Source organism: Theropithecus gelada, chromosome 15 (genome assembly GCF_003255815.1).
Source record: "Theropithecus gelada isolate Dixy chromosome 15, Tgel_1.0, whole genome shotgun sequence".
In the NCBI taxonomy this organism is placed as follows: Eukaryota; Metazoa; Chordata; class Mammalia; order Primates; family Cercopithecidae; genus Theropithecus; species Theropithecus gelada.
Window position 1 is genome coordinate 101,090,500 of NC_037683.1, and position 22,749 is coordinate 101,113,248.

Sequence of the window (22,749 nt, forward strand, 5' to 3'; positions counted from 1 at the left end):
CATCACTATTTTGTAGTTTCAGCATATATCTCCTGTGTATACTTAATTACCTTTATATCTTAGTATTTTATATGTTGTTGGTACCTTATAAATGGGAACTAAACATTTTTAAATTCAATTTTTTGGCTAATGTATACAAATGCAGTTGATTTTTGTGACCTTAGGTCTTGTGATCTTCCTAAACTCAGTTATTAGTTTTAGTAGTTTGTTGTTGAATCTATAGAATTTTCTGCATAAAAGTAAAACATTATGTAATCTTCAAATTAAAGAGTTTTACTTCTCCCATTTAAATAAGATCACTTTCTATTTCTTATTTTTATTGGCTAGAATGGCTAGAATCTCTAATACATTGTTGAATAGAAATGAAAGGGTGGTCATTTTTGCTGTGTCCTGATGTTAGAAGAAGAGCATTTTATCAATAATATGATGTTAGTTGTAGGTTTTTGGTCAGTATACTTTATCAGGTTGAGGAAATTTCCTTCAATTCATAGTTTCCAGAGAGTTTTTAATCAGGAATGAATATTAGATTCTGTAAAATGCTTTTTCTGCATCTGTGGACATAGTCATAGAATTTTTCATCTTTATTCTGTTAATATGGCACATTATATTAATTGATTTTCAAAATTAAAGCAACCTTGTGTTTCTGGGATAAACCCCATTTAGTCATCATGTATCAACTATTTTATATATTGTGAGATTCATTTAGCTTTGTTTTTATTAACTGGATAATTCTTGTGTCTGTGTGCATGATGGGGATTATTATCTGTAGTTTTATTTTTCTGCAATGTCTATGCCTTGTTTTGGTTTCAGAGTAATGCTGGCTGCTGTGATCTGAATGTTTGTGTTTCCCCCAAAATTCACTGCATTGAAACCTAACCACCAGTGCAATAGTATTAAGAGGTGGGAATTTTAGGAGATGATTAGGTCATTAGGGTGGAGACCTCATGGATGGGATTAGTGCTCTTATAAAAGAGACACAAGGGAGTTCATTCACCTCTTCCACCGTGTGAGGACACATAGCAGGTGCCATCGATGAGGAATTGACAGATGCTGAATCTGCTGGCACATTGATCTTGGTCTATCCTTACTCCAAAAGTGTGAGCAATAACTTTCTTGTGTTTATAGATTACTCAGTCTAAGTTATTTTGTGATAGCAGCCTGAATGGACTAAGACACTGGCTTTATAGAATAAATTGGAAAATGTCTCCTCTTTTTCAATTTTCTAGAAGAGTTTGTGTATAATCAACATTATTTACTCCTTAAATATATAGTGCTATTTGACAGTGAAGCCATATATGTTTAGGGTTTTCTCTGTGGGTATGTTTTTAACTATGTTTAATTTTTAATAGACATATTTATTCTTGAGTGCCCTTTGGTAATTTATTTCAAGGAATTTCATCTAAGTTGTTGAATATATTAACATGAAGTTGTTAATATTCTCTTATTATATCCTTTGAATATCTGTAGAGTCTATGACTTTATTAATCTCAAAGAACCATTTTTAAATCATTGACTGTCCTTATATTTTTTCTCTTTTCTATTTCATGGTTACTAATCTTTGTCTTTCCCTTCTGCTTATTTTGGGTTTAACTTTCATATTCTCTTCTAATTTGTTTTGCTTATTGTGTGTGTCAGCTTAATGTTTTTAACAGCTTTGCTGAGATATCTTGATATATTAAAAACTATAGGCTGGGCGCGGTCACTCACACCTGTAATCCTAGAACTCTGGGAGGCCGAGGCGGGCAGATCACGAGGTCAGGAGATCGAGACCATCCTGGCAAACACAGTGAAACCCCGTCTCTACTAAAAATACAAAAAAATTAGCCAGGCATGGTGGCAGGTGGCTGTAGTCCCAGCTTCTCGGGAGGCTAAGGCAGGAGAATGGCGTGAACCCGGGAGGCAGCGGAGCTTGCAGTGAGCGGAAATCGTACCACTGCACTCCAGCCTGGGCGACAGAGCGAGACTCCGTCTCAAAAAAAAAAAAAAAGCTATACATATTTAATGTGTACAATTTAATGAGTTTGAACATATGCATATTCTCATGATACTGTCCCTACAAAAATTTTCTTGTGTCCTTTTGTTTGTTTTTGTTTATTTGTTTATTGGTGTTTTATTTGTGTGTATGTGGTAAGAACACTTAACATGAGATCTTAAAATTTTAAGTGCATAATACCGTATTGTAAACTGTAGGCACTATGTTGTACAATAGATTTCTAGAATTTACTCATCTTGTCTAACTGTAGCCTTATATACCCATTCAGCAACTCCCCATTTCCCCCTCCCCATTCCCTAGCAACCACTATTCTGTTTTTACTTCTATAAGTTTGACTATTTTAGATACCTCATTTAAGTGGAATCATGCAGTATTTGTCTCTCTGTGACTGACTTAATTCATTTAGCATAATGTTTTCCATGTCCATCCATATTGTCACAAATGGTAGAATTTTCTTTTTTTTTTTTAAGGCTGAATAGTATTCCATTGCATATATATACTACAATTTCTTTTTCCATTCATATATCAGTGGATATTTGGGTTGTTTGTGTAGCTTAGTTATTGTGAATAGTGTTGCAGTGAACATGGGTGTATAGATATCTCTTGGAGATCATGGTTTTAATTCCTTTTAATATATAACCAGGAGTGCAATTGCTGCATCACATAGCAATTCTATTTTTAAGTTTTTGAAGAATCTCCACAGTTTTCCATCATGGCTGTACTATTTTACATTACCACCAATAGCGTACAAGAGTTCCAATTTCTTCACAGCCTCACTTTTATCTTTTTTTTAATATATAATAATCATCCTAACAGGTATGAGATTGATATGGTTTGGCTGTGTCCTCACCCAAATCTCATCTTGAATTGTAGCTCCCAGAACCCCCACATGTTGTGGAAGGGACCTTGTGGGAGGTAATGGAATCATTGGGGGTGGTTTTTCCCATGCTGCTCTCGTGATAGTGAATAAATCTCATGAGATCTGATGGTTTTATATAGGGCAGTTCCCTGCACACGCTCTCTTGCCTGCTGCCATGTAAGACATGCCTTTCTCCTCCTTCACCTTCCACCATGATTGTGAGGCCTCCCCAGTCATGTGGAACTGTGAGTCCATTAAACCTCTTTTTCTTTATAAATTACCCAGTCTTAGGTATTTCTTTGTAGCAATATGAAAATGGACTAATACAAAGATGATATCTCATTGTGGTTTTTATTTGCATTTCCCTAATGATTAATGATTTTGAACACCTTTTCACTCGGCCATTTATGTCTTCTTTGGCAAAATATCTGTTCAAGTTCTTTGCTCATTCTTAATTGAGTTATTTGAGTTTTCACTATTGAGTTATAGCAGTTCCTTATATATTTTAGAAATTAACCCCTTATTGGATATACGGTTTGTAAGTATTTTCTCCAGTTCTGTAGGTTGCCTTTTCACTCTGTCGATTATTTCCTTTGCTGTGCAGAAGCTTTTTGGTTTTATATTATCTCACTTGTTTGTTTTTGCTTTTGTTGCCTCTGCTTTTTGTGTCAAATCCATTAAATCGTTGCCAAAACTTAATTTCATGAAGCTTTTTCTTTACTTTTTTCTCAGGAGTTTTACAGTTTCAGGTCTTACATTTAAGTCGTTAATCCATTTTTATCTTTTTCTAGTATTTTAAGGTGGGAAGCTGAAGTCACTGATTTGAGAGCTTTCTTTTCTAATACAGACCTTTTGTCTGCACTCCACAAACTTTGATACATTGTGTTTTCATTGTCACTGTAATCCCAGCACTTTGGGAGGCCAAGGCAGGTGAATTACGAGGTCAGGAGATCGAGACCATCCTAGCCAACCTGTTGAAACCTCGTCTCGACTAAAAATACAAAAATTAGCCAAGCATGGTGGCGGTGCCTGTAGTCCCAGCTACTCTGGAGGCTGAGGCAGGAGAATTGCTTGAACCCGGGAGCGGAGGTTGCAGTGAGCTGAGATCCTGCCACTGCACTCCAGCCTGGGTGACAGAGTGAGACTCTATCTCCAAAAAAAAAAAAAAAAACTTTCTAATTTCCCCTTTGATTTCTTTGATTCATGGTTTAATTAGAAGTGCGCTGTTTGATATCCAAGTATTTGGAGATATTCTAGAGATACTAATGTTATTGATTCTTACTTTGATTTCACAGTAGTCTACTATATATGATTTAAATATTTTTAAAATTAATCAAGACTTGTTTTATGGCCAAGAATATAGTCTGTCTTAGAAATCTTACTAGTGCATTTTAAAGGAACATATGTTATTGGGTGGAGTATTAATATTAATTATAGCAAGTTTATATATATGGTTTATATATAAACTATATACACATTGATACATATATACACACACATATGTACATTGATACTATATATATACACACACACACATTGACACGTTATGTTTCAATGGTATATGGTAACAGGAAGCAAATTATTAGAATGGTAGAATTAAGCTCAGTTATATCAATAATATCAAATGTAAATGGCCTATATATATATATAGAGAGAGAGAGAGAGAGAGAGGGGGGCAGAGTCTCACTCCGTAGCCGTAGCCCAAGCTGGAGTTCTGTGGCGCCATCTTGGCTCACTGCAACCTCTGCCTCCAAGGCTCAAGCAATTCTCCTGCCTCAGTCTCCCAAGTAGCTGGGACTACAGGTGCATGCCACCACACCCGGCTAATTTTTCTGTATTTTTAGTAGAGATGGGGTTTCACCATGTTGCCCTGGATGGTCTCAATCTTCTGAGCTCAGGTGATCCACCTGCCTCGGCCTCCCAAAGTGCTGGGATTATAGGTGTGAGTCACCGTGCCCAGCTGATAATGTTGTTTCAGTCTTCTATATTGTCACTGTTTTACTGTCTATTTTTATTTTATCAGTTATTGAGAAAAAGGTATTGAAATCTCCCCACTATAACTCTGGATTTTTAAATTTTTTTCTTCCAATCCTACATGTTTTTGCTTCATGTATTTTGAAATTATTAGGTACATAAATATATATAATTGTTATAAACTTTTGATTAGTTGACCCCCTTATCATTATGAAATGACTCCTGTAACCCTGGTAATTGTCTTTTCTCTGATACCTACTTTGTAATTGATTTAGCTGCTGTAGCTCCTTTTGCTCAGTGTTACCATGGTATATCATTTTCCATGTTTTTACTTTTACCTCTTTGCATCTTTATATTTAAAGTGTTTTTCTTGTAGGAAGCATAGAGATGAATCTTGATTCTTTATCTAATTTAACAGTATCTACCTTTAATGGGGCTGTTTAGATGGGCCATTCACATTTGATATCATTGTCAGAACTGAGCTTAATTCGACCATTCTAATAATTTGCTTCCTGTTTGTCCCATCTTCTGTTCATTCCCATTTCTGTGTTTGTCTGCCTGCTTTTGGAATGAGTAGGGTTGTTTTTTTTTCTCCAACTTTTATTTTAGATTCAGGATGTACATATGCAGGTTTGTTCCAAAAGTATATAGTGTGATGCTGAGGTTTAGAGTATGATTGACTCTATTACCCGGGAAGTGAGCATAGTATCCAGCAGTTAGTTTTTCAGCCCTTGTTCTCCTCTCTATACCACGTCGTGTTCCCCAGTGTCTATTGTTCCTACCTTTTCGTCCATGTGTACCTAATGTTTCACTCCCACTTGTAAATGAAAACGTGGTATTTGGTTTTCTGTTTCTGCATTAGTTCACTTAAGGTAATGGCCTCCAGCTGCTTCCATGTTGCTGCAAAGGACACAGTTTCATTCTTTTTTATGGCTGCATAGTATTTCATGGTGTATATGTATCACATTTTCTTCATCCAGTCCACTGTTGATGGCCACCTGGGTTGATTCCATGTCTTTGCTATTGTGAATAATGCTGCAATGAAGATTGGCATGCATGTGTCTTTTTGGTAGAATAGTTTGTTTTCCTTTGAGTATATATCCAGTAATGGGATTGCTGCGTCAAATGGTAGTTCAACTCTTACATCCTTGAAAAATCTCCAAACTGCTCTCCACAGTGGCTGAACTAATTTACATTCTCGCCAGTAGCATATAAGCACTCTCTTTCCCCACAACCTTGCCAGCATCTGTTGTTTTGGGACTTTTTAATAATCACCATTCTGACTGTTGTGAGATAGTATCACATTGTGGTTTTGATTTGGAATTCTCTGATGATTAGTGATGATTCACATTCTTTCATATGTTTGTTGGCTGCTTGAATGTCTTTCTTTCTGGAAAAGGGTCTGTTCATGTCCTTTGCCTAGTTTTTGATGGGGTTATTCGTTTTTTGCTTTTTGATTTAAGTTCCTCATAGATTCTGGATATTTGGCCTTTGCTGGATGCATAGTTTGCAAATATTTCTCCCATTCTGTAAGTTGTCTGTTTACTCTGTTGATAGTTCCTCTTACTTTGCAGAAGCTCTTTAGTTTAATTACGTTCCACTCGTCAATTTCTGTTCTTGTTGCAATTGCTTTTGAGGACTTACCCATAAATTCTTTGCCAAGGTGGATGTCAGGAAAGGTATTTCCTAGGTTTCTTCTAGGATTTTTATAGTTTGAAGTCTTACATTTAAGTACTTAATCCGTCTTAAGTTAATTTTGATATATGATGTAAGAAAGGGGTCCAGCTTCAGTTTTCTACATATGGGCAGCGAGTTCTCCCAGCACTATTTATTAAATAGGGAATCCTTTCCCCATTGCTTGTTTTTGTCAGGTTTGTCAAAGATCAGATGATTGTAGATGTGCAGTCTTATTTTTAAGTTCTCTACTCCATTGAGTTCCATTGGTCTAGTGTCTATTTTTGTACCAGTACTATGCTGTTTTGGTTACTGTAGCCTTGTAGTATGATTTGAAGTAGGGTAGCATGATACTTCCAGCTTTGTTCTTTTTGCTTAGGATTGTCTTGGCTATATGGGCTCTTTTTTGGTTCCATATTAATTTTAAAATAGTTTTTTCTAATTCTGTGAAGAATGTCAATGGGTAGTTTAATGGGAATAGCATTGAATCTATATTACTTTGGGTAGTATGGCCATTTTCACAATATTGATTCTTCCTATTCATGAGCATGGAATGTTTTTCCATTTGTTTGCATCATCTCTGATTTCTTTCAGCAGTGTCTTGTAATTCTCCATGTAGAGATCTTTCACCTCCTCAGTTAGATGTATTTCTACTCTTTTTGTGGCTATCATAAAAAGGGTTGTGTTCTTGATTTGGCTCTAAGTCTTTCTATAGATCTAGAAGTACTTGTTTTATGAATCTGGGTACTCCAATGTTGGGTGCATATATATTCAGTCTTGTTGAATTGAACCCTTTATCCTTACGTAATGCCCTGCTGTGTCCTTTTTGACTATTTTTAGTGTTAAGTCTGTTTTATCTGATATAATAATAGCAACTCCTGCTCTTTTTTGTTTTCCACTTGCATAATAGATCATTCTCCATCCCTTTACTTTGAGCCTCTGGTTGTCATTACACATTACATGTGCCATTACATGTGAATACAGTAGATGGTTGGGTCCTTTTTTTTTTTTTTTAATCTGACTTGCCCCTCTTTGCCTTTTAAGTGGCACATTTAAACCATTTACATTTAGGTTAATATTGACATGTGAGGTTTTGATCCTGTTGTCATGTTGTTAGCTGGATGATTTGTAGACTCAGTTATATAGTTGCATTATAGGATCTGTAGGCTATGTACTTTAATGTTTTTGTGGTAACAGGTACCATTCTCTTGTTTCCATATTTAGAACTCCCTTAAGGACCTCTTGTACAGCTGGTGTAGTGGTAATGAATTCCTTTAACATTTGCTTGTCTGGAAAGAATTTTATTTCTTGTTTGCTTATGAAGCTTAGTTTGGTGTGATATGAAATTCTTAGTCAGAATTTCTTTAAGGGTGCTGAAAGTAGGCTTTCAGTCTCTTCTGACTTGTAAAATTTCTTCTGAGAAGTCCACTGTTAGCCTGATGGGGCTCCCTTTGTAAGTGACCTGACCCTTTTCTCTAGCTTCCCTTAAGATTTTTTTCTTTCCTGTTGACCTTGGAGAATCTGATGACTATATGTCTTGGGGTTAGCCATCTTCTGTAGCATCTCGTAGGGGTTATCTGAATTTCTTGAATTTGTATGTTGACCTCTCTAGTGAGATTGAGGTGATTTTATGGGCTATATCCTCAACTATGTGTTCCAAGTTGCTTACTCTCTTTCCTTCTCTCTCAGGAATGCCAATGAGTCATGAGTTTGGTTTCTTTACATAATCCCTATTTCTCAGAAGTATTGTTCATTTTTAAAATTCTTTTTACTTTTACCAGATTGGGTTGATTGGAAGGCCTGGTCTTCAAGCTCTGAGAGTCTTTCCTCACTTTGGTCTGTTTTTTTGTTGATGCTTACAACTGTATTATGAAATTCCTGTGGTGAAATTTTCAATTCCATAAGTTTAGTTTGGTTCTTTCTTAAAATGGTTGTTGGCTTTTAACTTTTAGATTATTTTACTGGCTTCCTTGGATTGGGTTTTAAACTTTTCCTGAAACTTGTTTAGCTTCCTTGCCACCTAGATTCTGAATTCTCTGTCATTTCAGCCATTTCAATCTGGGGAGCTAGTGTGATCTTTTGGAGGTAAAGAAACACTCTGACTTTTTGAATTGCCAACGTTTTGTACTGATTCTCGTCTGAGAGGGCTGATGTTCCTTTATCTTTTTGAAATTGCTGTCATTGGATGTGGCTTTTTGTTTTTATATCTTTATTTCCATTGAAGGTTTGACTGTGGCGTATGTTGAGCATGGTTGATAGGTTTAGTTTCTGGGTGCTTTCAGAGGGCCAAGTCTTCATACAGGATCTTTATTTGTGGCTAGATACTTGCATTGGCTTTCACCGGTGATGTGCGCTGAAGGCATTTTCGTTTGGTGGTGGAATTAAAGCCATAATCCAGTAGATGGTGCTAAAGTGTAAGGGTCAGCAGACAGGCTCTCAGCCACCTGCCTCCTTTGTATTTTAGCATGTTTGCAGCAGTACTGTTGCGCGGGGGAGACTGAGGAGGGGACAGTGAGAGATGACCCCCTCACTAAGTGCATTCCCAGGCTTTAGGGAAGCCCCTCCAATCACTGGCACTGCCCCCATGTTTCATTAGCCCCAAGGGGGGCTCTGGCAGGCTGTGCTCCTGCCTCCCTTAGGGGCAGCCTGAGCTGAAAGTTAGGTCTCCAGGAGACCTGCAGCACCCCAAGGGCCCACTGATCCTCTGTGCTTGGCAGAGTCCGAGCAGCCTGTGGGTTATGTCTGCAGGTGTCTGTGGATGCACTGGGACAAGGGTAGAGGATCCCTGGGGAGGGTGGTGTTGCTGTGAATGTGCAGCTGGTGTGGCACCTGTGGCCCAGAGTTTTTGCCCAGCAGATGGTTGGGGGAACCACCCAGCTGGTGTTACCCAGATTGGGTCTCCTAGTGTCTGCCCTGGTAGCTGGCCTAGCCAGCTAGTTTTGTCCCAGGCCTTCTGCACTAGATCTTTGGGTTGTTAGGTGCTCTGGGCTTTGGGACACCCTTGGGCAGAGGCTGCAGCTGGCAAATAAGCTACATCCTTTTTAGACCAGTGTTGCATGGGGAGGCAGGCCTACCTCCCACACTGGCCCATGAACCTGTGCCTCACTTTTCTCAGTGTTCTGAGAGTGAAGGCTCCTCTCTTGCTCGAGCTCCAGTCACAGATCTCAGCTCAATACTCCTGAGCTATATTCTCACACCCTGGGGGTTTGGGACTGGGCCTGCAGCTGTGTCCTGTTGAGGTTGAGCATTGGCTGTGCTGGGGGAGCCAAAGTGTTCCCAGGCAAGGCAGTGGAGGCTGTGTTTTGTGCATGCTCTTGCAGGAGCAGCTAGGCAAAGGCTTTGGGAGGGGGCAGTAGATGCTGAGCAGGGGGCAGGGGCAGTAGGGGGAGATCAGATGCACCCTGGTCCCACAGGAAAGACAGCCCTGCTCTCTCCTGGGCCCAGCAGTGAGCAGGGGCTAGAGCCACTCAGAGCAAGATGGAGTGCCTTGGAGGATGGGCACCTATGATTGTGTTTTGCTGCAGCTGCCCTACACACAAAACCTTCTGGGCTCCACGCAGGCATGAGCCCTGCCTCTGGCTACTCTCTGGCAGTTCCCCAGGCATGACCTCACTGTGGGGCCGTGACATCTCTTGTGGCTGTAGGATCCCGGAAGCCCATGGCAGGAGTGTGTTGCTTTAGGACCTGTTCAGGGCCAGGGGCTGGGCAACTCTATGCAGGGTTCTCAGCTTCCTCCTCCTTTCTGGAATGAGTAGTTGTTATAGTTTTATTTTTATCTCTTCTGTTGGCTTATTACCTGTAACTGTCTTTTTTATTGTTTGTGGTGGTTGCCCTAGGTTTGTTTATACTTCTTCATCACTAACTTTCTGTAATATTACACTACTTCATGTGATAGCATAAGGACCTTACAATAGGATAGTTCCATTTCTACTCTATTGGCCTTTGTGCTATTATTATAATACATGTTACTTCTACAGATGTCACAAACCCCACAATGTATTATTACTATGCTTTAGAAAGTCTTCCAAAGAGAATTTTAAAATAAGAAAACATATATCATTTATATTTACCCACATACTTACTATTTCTAGTGCTCTTTTTTTTTTTTTTTTTTGAAATGGAGTCTCGCTGTGTCACCAGGTTGGAGTAAAGTAGCACGATCTCGGCTCACTGCAACCTCCGCCTCCCAGGTTCAAGGGTTTCTCCTGCCTCAGCCTCCAGAGTAGCTGGGACTACAGGTGCATGCCACCACACCCAGCTAAATTTTGTATTTTTTTTAGTAGAGACAGGGTTTCACCATGTTGGCCAGGATGGTCTCGATCTCTTGACCTCGTTATCCGCCTGCCTCAGCCTTCCAAAGTGCTGGGATTACAGGCGTGAGCCACCACACCCGGCTCTGGTGTTCTTTATTCCTTCATGAAGATGCATGTATCCACATGGCATCCTTTTCCTTCTGCCTGAAGGACTTCTTGTAACATTTCTTATAGGGCACATGTGCTGTTGATTAATTCATTCAGATTTTTCCTTTCTGAAAAAAAGTGATTATCCCTGTCTTTCATTTCTAAAATTATTTTTTGTTGAGGGTATAATTCTAGGTTGAGTTTGTTTTGTTTTTTATTTTAATACTATAAAGATGGTACTTTTGTTTTTTCCTAGTTTGTTTCTTAGGAGAAATTTATTCTTTTTTTTTTTTTTTTTTTTTTTTGAGATAGAGTCTTGCTCTGTCGCTCAGGCTGGAGTGCAGTGGCGCGATCTCGCCTCACTGCAACGTCCGCCTACCGGGTTCAAGCAATTCTCCTGCCTCAGCCTCCTGAGTAGCTGGGATTAAAGGCACACACCACCGTGCCTGGCTAATTTTTGTATTTTTCGTAGAGATGGGGTTTCACCATGTTTGCCAGTCTGGTCTCGAACTGCTGACCTCGTGATCCGCCCACCTCGGTCTCCCAAAGTGCTGGGATTATAGGAGTGAGCCACCATGCCCGGCCTCTTCTGTTATTCTTATTGCTCCTTTATATGTAATATTATTTCTCTGGCTATTTTATCACTACTAGTGAAAAATTTGATTATGATATGCTTTGGTTTCATTTTCTTCTTGTTTCTTGTTCTTCTGTTGCACTGAATTCTTTGGATCTGTGAGTTTATAGTTTTCATCCAATTTTTAAAAATTATGGCCATTATTGCATCAAATAGTTTTTCTCTTCCACTCTCCTCTTCTTCAGGGACTACAGGTATTTGTATTTAGGCTGCTTGAAGTTTTCCCACTTCAAGGTCACTTATCTGTTCTTTATTTTTCAGTCTTTTGTTTTTATTTTACTTTGGGTAGTTTTTATTGCTATATGTTCAAGTTTATGTCTTCTGCATATATGTATGACACTCACCTGCATGAAAACCAGCAAACTTTAGACATGACAGCCTGTGGGAGAGCAGCCGAGATCCTCCCAGGCCATGGCCACTGTTCAAACATCCTCCAAAGCTGGGCAGTGCTCAGGGTGTCTCAGAGGAGCCAACCTCAGGGCGTAGTTCACATCTATGTCAGGTTGGTGAAGGATATTTCCAAAGGAGGTGACACCTATCTAGCTTCTTGCTTTGTACACACCCCGTGATGATCTTTCTGTTTCAGTTTGACCATCACCAGTGACAATGATTTTATCAGTGGACAGCTGTAGAAGTTGGGGAAATTCCTCCTGGCCCTGAGCAGTAACCTGCTGTTTCCATCGGCGGATCCTGGTTCTGCGGTCAGGGCACAGTGTCTGCTTCCTTTTCCACAGGCCAGCCTTTCGGCGATTTGAAGGTGTTATCTTGCCCAAGTCTTTTCTGTCCAAACATTCATTTCCACACCTCCTGCCAGCTGGGTCATCTCTGCCAGAGTGTCCTGTCTGGAAAGGTCCCTTTAGATGTCACTTCCAAGTGTGTGGGCCTGATTGGGCTCTCAGTAAGTACATTCATTTCTAGTTAGTGACATGAATATGAATATTTTACTTAGTGTTTTAATGCTTTCCAAAGGCTATAGTTGAAAGTTGAAAACTAGTAAAATTATCCTGTCAGAAGACAAATGCCCCTTCCTAAACATGAAGGACACACTGCTCCAATTTTCTGCTCCTGATTAAAGACAGCAGGAAGAATTTGACATGTGTCTGCTCATGGTGAATTTTAAAGGAATAAAATAACATAATCAAGACTTAGGTGAAAGTCAGAGATAAAACCCAAAGAGAAGACATAAAACCTGTCTTCTGCATTTTTCAGAAACAATTTTGAAGCTGGGAATAAATGGGGCTCATTTTATGTGAGGAAGACTCACAAAGTCCCAAGTCTCTAAGGTACCTTTGCAGGCCAGAAGGTCCAGTGGGCCATTCTTCACCAGAATTCAGACTGATTCATAGAACCATTCATTCATATTGGTTCATGTAATAATGGATTCACATAACTACAGATTCATATTGATTCGTAGAATCATAAATTTATACTGATGTCTCCAATTCCAATTCAACACCACAGGTATAGTTTAACCTTCTTCCTTTCTTATTTATAGCTCCTTCTCCAACAGAGAGAACCTGGCCCTCATTATCCATATTGTATTTACTTCTTTGCACAATCTTAGAATACACATAAAGTAGTTTAGGGTAGCATCCCTCCCACTCCTTGTTTAATTATTTTTGAGCACGTGAAAAATTAGCATGTTTCTGAATATAAGAACAGGTAAAGGGTACACTCAAAAAGGTATCCCTCTTCCTGTTCCTCCTTTTCTACTCCCATTCCCCCATCCTATCTACCTTGCCTCTTCCTGTCTCTCTAATCTCACTGGTTTTTCATTTAGATTTTTTGTTTCCTTTTTGAGCAAAAGAATAGATAACATGTATATTTTTCTGTTTCTTGTTCTTTCTTATATGAAAACTAAATACCTCATGAAAAAGTTATCTAATTTAAGTTTAACCCTAAACCTAGACAAATGGCACAATCTTAATTATTTAGCAACTTCAAGTGTGCATACACTTAAAGGAATAAAGAATTGCATCTAAAACTAAACAAAATTATTGAATCAACTTTCTAATTTTTTCTCTCCATAAACATTCTGGTCCTGATTTATGAGGACCCAAAGGCACTTACCTTTCAGCCTAAGTAGAAGCCTGGGATGGCAGTAAGCATCCTTACGGCCATCTGGTCTGTCAGTGCACTCATCTATATTTTTACACTAAGAACATCTGCAAGCTTAAAACCTTCTTCTGATTAGTAAATGTAAGGGTTTTGGGCTACGTGGATCTCTGATGCCACTCAGCTCCAAGATTCTGTTCCCACGGTGCTGTGGTTCTAATATTCCAAACCACAGGAGAATCATTTTCCAGAGACATTTACAGGCAGCCTCACTGTCCTGTCTTGAACATCCTCCACCAAAGTGTGAACATAGGTGGCATGGGCTTCGTCATGAACAAGAGCACCTTCAAAGGAGGAGATCCCCTAATCATGCGGAGGGCCCTCATGAACAACCTTGGAGAGGAAAGGAGAGCCAGGATTCAGATCCAAAGCCTCCAGAAGGCTTTAGACATCCGGATCAGGGAGATTGATAGAGAAAAAGCAGCCCTGAAGAAATTTTTGGTAAAGCTTCACAAGACAACTGGCTATTTTCCTCAAAAACCGTTCTGGTGACTGATGCTGTGCCACCATAGGGAAGGAGTTCATCTAAAACGTCCAGTACAGCCAGAATACACCTGGGTCTCCTGTATCTCTCTGTGACCCAAGAAAGCAGTAGAAGCAGCTACTGGGACAAGCCAAAACAGAAAAAAAGACTAGATAATTGAGGACACAAATGGACCGTCTCTGAAATAATCAACAAAACCTCCTACAAAAGAGAGAATAATGCACTGATTTTTTTCCCAGCTGATTCTATTCCTTTACAACTTGAGGCGTTAATATGAGGTGCACGCGTTATTTTCTTACAGATTCTCCTTGAGGCAAGAATAAAGCTTAGCTATTTTAGAGATCTTTCAGATACTGATCATGAAATACATATTATATTTGCCTTAATCCTGTTCTCTTCTCACTGATATCATTTTCAATTATTTTCTACAGTTTTAATAGCATGAATAAATAATAAATGTTTAAGGTGAAAATAATACTGGGAAATACACGGAATTTTGTATCTACAAGAAAACTCAATTTAAATGTAAGTTTTCCCATGTATTAGTTGTACGTTCCTAGACTTAAAAACTCTTTTTTTAAATTCAAGATGAGGATAATAATACCTACATTAAAATATTGTTTTTAAGGATTAAATAAGATAACATATATATAGGGCATATTGCAGCCACCCCTAAAATGGTACTAGCTCTTATTGTGATGACTGTTGTTTCCATTAATATTTTTATTACTGTGTATTGGGCTCAAGTTCTGTTCCCAGCTCTTTCCAGGATCGCTAGGCAAATCCGTTTCCATTCGTGGGCATTCATTTTTTTCTGAGGCTATAATATGAGAGTCAGACTAGATAATGTCCACAGGCCCTTTCAATTTTAAGTTCTTTGATACTATAACTCCATGATTGTACTTTGAAATGTGTTTGCAGCATCCTAGAGAAAAAAAAATCTAACAATCAGAATGCACACACCAAGGTGACTAGAGGCTTGTATATTCCTACTTAGCCATGACATATCTACCACCCTCATGTTTAAAGATACTTGTAATTCAAGTACAAAATACTCTTAGTGGCCTCTTTTTTTTTTTGAGACAGAGTCTTGCTCTGTAGCCCAGGCTGGAGTGCAGTGGCGCAATCTCAGCTCACTGCACCTCTGCCTCCCGGGTTCGAGTGATTCTCCTGCCTCAGCCTCCCGGGTTCGAGTGATTCTCCTGCCTCAGCCTCCCGAGTAACTGGGATTACAGGCACATGCCACCACAGCTGGCTAATTTTTTGTATTTTTAGTAGAGACGGGGTTTCACTGCATTAGCCAGGGTGGTCTCAATCTCCTGACCTCGTGATCTGCCCACCTCAGCCTCCCAAAGTGCTGGGATTACAGGCGTGAGCCACTATGCCTGGCCCAGCCTCTCCTTTACACACACACACACACACACACACACACATCATGAATAGATACATATATACATGTGTATACACACACATATGTATTATACGTATGTGGGCAGCAGGATCAAGGGGGATGTGGTTAGGCTGTGGATTTTCTATGAGGGAGAAGGGGAAGGTAAAAGTGTCGAGGGGTTTCTTGGCTGTGTGCAGCCCTATCAGTGCTTCTGTGTCCCTGAAAACTGTAATTATGTTGTGGCCAGTGTGGTCATGGGCAGAGGTCGCAGCCTGTCTGTTGATGCAAATTTAAATGTGATCCTTCATTTGTTGTGAATTTAAATATTGTGTAGTTATGCCCTAGGGGGTACAGAGTTCATGCAATGTAATTAGGACTTGGGACAGCATCTTGGGTTTTGTTTGTTTTTGCTTTTTGAGACAAGATTGCGCTCTGTCACCCAGGCTGGAGTGCAGTGGTGCAATCTCAGGTCACTGCAACCTCTGCCTCTTAGGCTGAAGCCATCCTCCCACCTAAGCCTCCTGAGTAACTAGGACTCATGCCACCATGCCTAATTTTTGTATATTTAGTAGAGATGAGGTTTCACCATGTTGCCCAAGCTGGTCTCAAACTCATGAGCTCAAGCAATCCACCCACCTTGGCCTCCTAAAGCGCTGGTATTACAGGCGTGAGCCACCATCCCTGGCTAGAGGCAGCATTTTGATGACTCAGGTCACCATTGTCATCTACATTGTTTCAGTAGCCCCTGTTTTAAAAGCTCATTTTATCTTTCTGTGATACCCACTACTGTTATTTTGTTATGTTACTTTGTAATACCCATTGTTGCATTTGCTTTGTAGTACAAGGAGAGTCTTGATCTGACTGTGTAACTTGTGGCACACCCAAAGGTTGTAAAAGCTGTTTTGTTAACCATTGTAACATTAGCAGAGGTTCCTGCCTCACATGGGTAAGCAAATGGATGGCTTGTGTAGATAACCATTAGCGTATTCATTGGCTCCTGTCACTGTAGGGGGAGGCCGTTTGAAGTTGATTTGCCAGTTCTGATAATGGCTTTCCTGTGAATTTCTCCTCCCAGGCAATGGGCCCAGTATCTAAATTTCTAGCAAGGTACAATCCCTAATAATCTTGCATAAATGTCTCTCTGCTGGGTTGACTCCTCTGTTAATAATTCTTTTGACCAGGCGCGGTGGCTCACGCCTGTAATCCCAGCACTTTGGGAGGCAGAGGCAGGTGGATCACTTGAGGTCAGCAGTTCGAGACCAGCCTGGCCAACATGGTGAAAACCTCGTCTCTACTAAAACTACTAAAATTAGCCAGGTGTGGTGGCACGTGCCTGTAGTCCCAGCTACTTGGCAGGCTGAGGCACAAGAATTGCTTGAACCCAGGAGGCAGATGTTGCAGTGAGCCCATATTGCACCACTGCAGTTCAGCCTGGCGACACTACAAGACTCCATCTCAAAGACAAATAAAAAATAATAATTCCTTTTTGGAACCCCATGATGCCCAAATGCCCTGACCTCTCCTCTTGCATGCCCACTGGAAGAGGGGAAGGGTAGCTTATCCCAAAACTCTAGGACTCTGCCTCCTTCAAGAGGCTTACCTGCCAGTATGCTATGGTTAGTTCATCAACTGTGGTGTTGTGTCATGCCTCTTCCATGTCTTGTCTGGTATGAGCCAAGGTACGGTGCACCAAGGTAGGCAGAATGGGAGCCAGTGTAAGTGTTAGTGCAGCATCTTGGCTCCTGAGTAAATACGAATTAACACCAGGCCAAACAGTAATTTTTCTCAGGCAAGGTTTAATGGTCTTGAGCTCAATCAAAGCAAGGGAGCAGTGCCCAGGAAAAGGACTCCAGTGCTACAGCCAAAAAGGCTCAGCTCTTGTCATTTTAAGGAAGGTGAGGCAGAGAAAGGAATGATGTAGAAGCTGTAGGAGTTAAAAAAAAAAAGAGGAAAGAAACACAAAAAGTGGCTCAGCAGTCAAAGGCAGGTTTATTTTGGAGAATGAACATGAGAGGGACTTCTGGCCCATTTCAGTCAGGAGCACTCTCTCTTACAGACTAAGAGGATTTAAGTGTTTGGGGGCAAGGGAGCTTATCACAGGCTTGGAATGTTTCTGTGTGGAGAAGTTTATTGTGGGTTTGGAATGCCTCCGGTCGTGGGGGAGGTTATCTCGGGGCTGGCATGTCTCTGGTTGGGGAGGGGTTTATCTTAGGGGTTGGAATGTTTCTGGTTGGAGATGTCATTTGTAGTTTATGGTCATGCTGACCTTAGCTGATGCCCTTTGGATTTAGGTGGTTTCTGATCAAGGGGAATTTTTAAATGGTGGTGCTTGTCCAAGATGGTGATGCTCCTGCTCTGTCAGAAGCCTGTTTAGGCAAAGTTTTCTTTGTGCCTGTACAGTGGGGCATCATGCCCTAACATATACTGCATAATTAGAAAATGGCAGATAAGCCCCAATGTGGGCAGAGATTTTCATATTACATTGAGATTATGAGGAAAACTCAGTGAAAGGTCAGTGCTGGAGTCCATCTTGTCTTCAGCCAACTGGTCTGGTTCAGTTCTCATAGAGAATGCCAGAGTTTTGTTTTAGTAACCTTGGAATATGGTCAGGTTCTTATCAGGAATGCTACAGTCCAGCTTTTAGCAACCTTGGGAGACATCACTTAAGGTGACAGTCAGTTTCTTCTATTTATGGTTAAGAATTCAGCCTGACCAGCTAAGTTAGGAGAGGCTTCCCTTCTGCTGTGTGACTTGGGTCAGCTTGTTAAGGAGGCAAGAAGGTAGGGGAGGTAATATGCCCGGACATGTGAGCACCGTGAGCCTCAGTCTACAAAGACCAAGTCTCTTTCCCGTACTGTCTCATAATGATTATTTTCCCTACATCTTTTTACCCTGAATATCTTGGCCTTGTATTTTCCAGCTCTGATATTGCCAAAGTCCCAACCAAGTAGTTAGCTCATTAGCCATTAACCAGGAGTTTGTGAAGATATAAACCTTGGGAAAATGGCGCATCTATTGCTAGGAGTAGTGCACATATGGAATGAGTGTCTGAATGGGGTTAAAGGGTGTAGCTGTCCTTGGTCTGAGTTCCTTATGCCCTGTGCTGACTCATCAGTAATGAGAGGCTATTGGTTTTCTTGTTTTGAGATTGCTGACCATCCTCCCTCCACTCCCCACTGAGCAGGAGGCAGAGGCATTTTCAGGGTTTTGGCAAGTTGACCTCAGTGGCAGGGTATGTGGCTATTTTATCATGCAACATGACACTCCAGTAGGACTAAATGTGGGTGATTCTGTAAGTACCATTTCCATTGTAGTAAGGAGGTTTCTGTTGCTGATCCAATTTTATAGTGAGCTTTTTCCATTACCCAGGGCATAATAGGAATCTCGGTTCATAGGGTAAATTGACTCTGCCCTAGTAAGGGCTTCAGTTTTGATAACTAAAAAAGCAGAAATGTTGTGGGTGACTGGATACGAAGAAATATGGGAGGAAGGGATGTATTGGTGCCAGAATCCCATTGTTGATTGAATCCCTTTATTGATGTGGGAGGTTAGAGAGCTTCCAGGAGATTATCTTTTGCCAAATTGGCAATAGTTTACCTCTCTGAGTTCTAGGTGTAGCCCAACACTTTAACAGGTCAGGAGGGGTCTTGTACCTTATCTGGGGCAACTGTCCATCCCCTGTCAATGGGGTGCTTGCTCCCAGCTGTGATGACCTGTGAAACAAAGTCTTGGTCAGGACCAGTGGGGAGGATGTCACTGATACGATGCCAAAGCTAAGTTTCTTGGGGGAAGTGTGGGGCAAGCATCTAGGTCCTCTTAGCAAAGTCCAGGTGTAAGTAAAGGCCTTTCACTGCAGTGCAGGCAGTCAGGTAAAGCTGTGCTGTTAACTCTCAAAGGTTAAGTCAGATTGTGGTTGGCTATCATGAAAAAGTTTTAGTGAATAAAACATGTTAGCCAAGTCTGTGCAGTAACTCTAAACCATTTGCCCATATTGTTTTGAATATCATCCATTAAGGTGACAATATCTGGTAGAGATGCTCTAATGAAGAGAACAGCATTGTGTAGCTTTGTATCGTCTATAGTAAGTCCAGTCATCAGTAACAGCTTTAAGCACAGGCTTAAAGGAACTGAAAGGTGAGATGGTAGGAATCAGCACTTCTTCTTACCCAAGTCAGTCCTGACAGGCTGGCACCCTTCGGTGTCTTGTCTTAGCCAGCACAGCGATGTATCTACCACCTCAACTGCATAGAGGAAGGCTAACCGGTTCCCACAGGGAACCCACCCACCAACAGTGTAAAAGCCTTAGGCTTGTTGCTGCTGACTGAAGAGGTCCATTCAATAATGGGAACAAGAACAGAAGTATTTTTTAGCAAAATGGAACTAACTTTATTTATTTATTTAGAGACAGAGTCTTGCTCTGTCACCCAGGCTGGAGGGCAGTGGCACAATTTCAGCTCACTGCAACCTCCACCTCCCGGGTTCAAGCAATTCTCCTGCCTCAGCCTTCCGAGTAGCTGGGATTACAGGCACACACCACCATGCCTGGCTAATTTTTGTATTTTTAGTAGAGACAAGGTTTTGCCACGTTGGCCAGGCTGGTCTCAAACTCCTGACCTCAGGTGATTCACCCACCTCGGCCTCCCAAAGTGTTGGGATTACAGGCGTCAGCCACCACGCCTGGCCCTAGGGACTAACTTTAATAGTTAAGTGGCTTATTAATCTTCCTTCCAAGCCTGTCACCTCCTTGAAGGGTCCCTTGAAAGCATGAGTGCTTCCTGGGATTAGGGAGATTTGAGCATCCACATCCAACAGAGCCAGGCTGTGGTGGTTATTTTTTGGAGCCCAAACCACAGTTAATGGAAAAGGGTGATTGTCTTTCAGGGGAACCTGATTCCATGATCACCAGATCCCTGTGTAGGGCGGGTACCTGCAACTGGTGGAGATCAGGGGCAGGCACAGAAGGCGGGGATGGCTTGAAGGAGATACCATAATCTGACCCTAGTAAGAACTGTAACTGCCCCACGGGTTTCCCAGAGATCATCCAATTTGGGACCCCCTTGTCCCTTAGGTTCTAGTATAACCTCTTTTGTTCATCGTGGCAGAAGCATGGTTGTAGGTGGTTTGTTTGGCTTGCGGGAGGGAAGCAGCCTTGTGGTCGATGGCAATTTTGAAGTCAGGCCCAGATAGGGAAAGAATAAGACCCTGAGATGTGGGATTAGGACATTTGAGTGGGCGATCAGAGAATTTTGACCTCCCTGCTCAGATTTCCTGAGGCCTCCTGATGGCCTTACACGAAGTATATGGGAACCTTGGCTCCGTATGACCCCAGGCCCTACTATAGCCTTTGCAAGGGGGAGGCGGGTCGCGCAGATGGGCTGTGCCACCGTCTTCTCCCACCTGCTCCAGGGTGTCTGATGCTTCTTGCAGACAACTCTGGGTGCCCCAAGAACAGGTGAGTCATAATGATAAACAATTTATCGTCTTTTAACCAATATGTGGGGGGTGTGGGTGGGCATGAGGCCAAGGGAGCATCCCTTGTCCCCAGGAGGGAAGCTTTGAATGGTGAACCCAGACTGAGGACTCTGGTCCCCACCTTGGAGCCTCCTTGCTTTGAGTAAGGCCACATTTCATGAGTTTTGGGGACCATGACCTGCCAAGGATGGCAGATAGAGGGACCCAGTCTCCTGGGGCCAGGCCTGCCCAGTTTCCTCCAGTCCTACCACCTGGAGCAGGAGGGCCCAGCACCACACTTGGCCTCAGGGCTCTTTCTCATGGGTGACCAGGTGACCACTCAGGTCCTGGAGCCTGGCCATCCCTGCCTCCTTGTATGCCTACTCCTGCAGCCTCACTGCCAAGGTGACTGGTTGCTATTCGGGCCCCCTAAGGTCACCGACTTGGTCTTTTGGGGTTTGCACAGGTCCCAAGTAGCCATGCACTGCTCTGAGAGGGCTCGCCCTGCCTTGGGCTAGATTCCAGTACTGGTCAGAGCCACAAGTGGCTCAGTCCCTTTGGTGATCACCTTGGCTGCTGGGGGCCCCAGGCTCGGGTTGAGGCTAGATCAGATGCCTCTGGGGCTGGACCTTGTGCCGTGTTAGGGGGCTCTGTCCCACAGGAGGTCAGCATGAGGACACCAGACATCCTGCTGGCTAGCCAGAGCTATGAGGATGCCACACACCCCCTTCCCTCCAGAGGCCTCCAAGTAGCCATCTTCCCAGTGGACGGTGGTTCCAGCTGGCTGAGGGGCCATCCCGGGCTTCCAGGCAGGTTGCAGGGCAGGCTGCTGTCCTAGCTCCTTCCAGACCATGCAGGTCAGTGAAACTGACAGGGATAGGACACGGGCCACTGTGAAGGGAGGTGTCTTGAGCTCCTCCTGTGGGTCTTCAGAAGGCTGGGCACAGGTTGATGATGGGCCCCAACGGGGTTGCAAGGCCAGTCTGTCCATGGCCTTGGAGGTAGCCAGGACAGATGTTGAAGGGATGGGGGCCCAGCATTCCTGCCCAAAGCAGTACTGTGGGAACCAGGGGCCCTGACATCGGGGTCTCTGGGGCGGTTTGAGACTGAATCCCATTGCAGTAACCACCAAACAACTGATGGTCTGCCCTGGGCTGGGGACAGGCTGGCCAGACCCTGAGCTCCTGTGGCCCCCAGAGAAAGGCCTGTGGCCCCAGGCTCTTTGGAGACCCTTATGCCACTAGGGGCCTCAGCCTTGGGAAGAGCCTGGCCAGGCAAGGGTCAGGGAGGACCACACTCCTGTTGTGTGGGGGCTACCCTTATGGGGAGGCGTGGTCTCACTCTTTGTCACCCAGGCTGAGTGCAGTGGCGTGATCACGGCTCACCGCTGCCTTAAGCGATCCTCCTACCTCAGCCTCTCATGTAGCTGGCACTACAGGCGCATGCCACCACACTTGGCTAATTTTTTTTTGTGGAGACGGTGTCTTGCCATATTGGCCGAGGCTAGTCTCAAACTCCTGAACTTAAGCAATCCTCCCACCTCAGCCTCCCAAAGTGTTGAGATTACAGGCATAAGCCATCACACCCAGCTGATTTTTCCTTTATTTTTGAAACACAAGAATAATTATATAATTTTCATTTTTCTAATGTCCTTGTTGAATTTTAGTATCAAGACTATTGCTGGTGTCACAAAATAAGCTGAGTAGGCTTACTCCTGTATTCTCTGGAATCGTGACACTTTATTAAGTGATTGGTAGAATTTAATAGTGAAGCTG